Source organism: Meleagris gallopavo, chromosome Z, assembly GCF_000146605.3.
Source record: "Meleagris gallopavo isolate NT-WF06-2002-E0010 breed Aviagen turkey brand Nicholas breeding stock chromosome Z, Turkey_5.1, whole genome shotgun sequence".
In the NCBI taxonomy this organism is placed as follows: domain Eukaryota; kingdom Metazoa; phylum Chordata; class Aves; order Galliformes; family Phasianidae; genus Meleagris; species Meleagris gallopavo.
In genome coordinates, this window is record NC_015041.2 from 41,472,492 (window position 1) to 41,473,720 (window position 1,229).

The 1,229-nt window shown below is 39.3% G+C and overlaps 1 long non-coding RNA gene across 1 annotated transcript; it reads left to right on the top strand.

Annotated features, from left to right (window-relative positions):
* The first annotated feature begins 235 nt into the window (after window positions 1-235).
* LOC109364022 lies at window positions 236-1,229 on the top strand. Its single transcript, XR_002109978.2, has 3 exons — window positions 236-298; window positions 572-718; window positions 1,032-1,229. It is a non-coding gene; the product is annotated as an uncharacterized LOC109364022 (long non-coding RNA).

A 1,229-nucleotide genomic window follows, 5' to 3' on the forward strand; every position in this document is an offset into this window, starting at 1 on the left:
TGAAGCTCTTTTGATGTCAGTTGTACAGATAGCTGATGTGCTGTGAGGGCTCTACAGTGTTTTGCAGAGGACTTCTGTACAGCACTTATTATTTGTTTGTTCCACGTAATAATGGTTTTGAAAGCATGATTAACATCTGATCTTTAAAATATGATAGTCATCCTAATATGTAATATTTTTATGTCAAGAGCTTCTTCTAGGACTTTCCACTAATAGCAGGATCTTTGTTTTTGTTTAGGTATCACAATCTAAGGCTAGAGCATTAACTTCACACCCAGAGAGGATAATTTCTATACAGGTAGTACTGCCACACTGAAGGGCTTGTAGGAAACAAGCTGAAACATAATTACACTATTATGTTTGCATATATTCTCGACAGTTTAAAAACCTAATGGAATTTTAAAACATCCTTCATGTGTCTTCTCCCCACATGAAAAGCCTGTAGCCACCACAGAACAAAACACAATGTCTACTCTCAAGCCGGAAGCTGTCAGCTTTGCACAATGAGAAAGTCTTTGAACTGTTTAATCTATAAAAGTGGAAGACCAATTATTGTTATGTTTTATTGTAGGTTCGGGAACTGCAAACTCGTTTGCAAAGTGTGCAGGCAACAGGCCCATCCAGCCCAAGTCGTCTCACTTCAGCAAATCGACCCATTAACCCCAGCACAGGAGAGCTGAGCACAAGCAGTAGTAGCAATGACATTCCCATAGCCAAGGTGAGCTACTGCAGATTACGGTAGTGCTTATTATTATCTAGGTGAAGCAGACTTCATTTTGCACAGCCACTGTGCATGGATATTATTAACTGGGAAATATCTAGAATCCCCACAGAGTTTTCCAGGCCCTAAGTAGGTATGGGAATTTGAGCAGCAGAGAGTATTAAAGTGTTCAATTGTAATTCTCTCATTTACAGTGTGGGGTCAGCCTTATGGTAGCTTATTTCAGGTTTGTAAATACAGATAGTGAACAAATGCATTTCATATAATCTTCATGGGTCCTTTGTAAGTTATACAGCATTCTGACTTCTAGATTGCTGAAAGAGTGAAGTTGTCGAAGACGAGATCGGAGTCTTCATCATCTGACAGACCTGTCTTAGGATCAGAAATCAGCAGCATAGGGGTAAGGACTAATGATTATGCACGTGCACATTACCTTTTGAGGATGACTCGTGTTTTACTTAAAGCGGCATTGTTTTCTCTCTGAATTTAAATCTGAGCTAACTGGAAA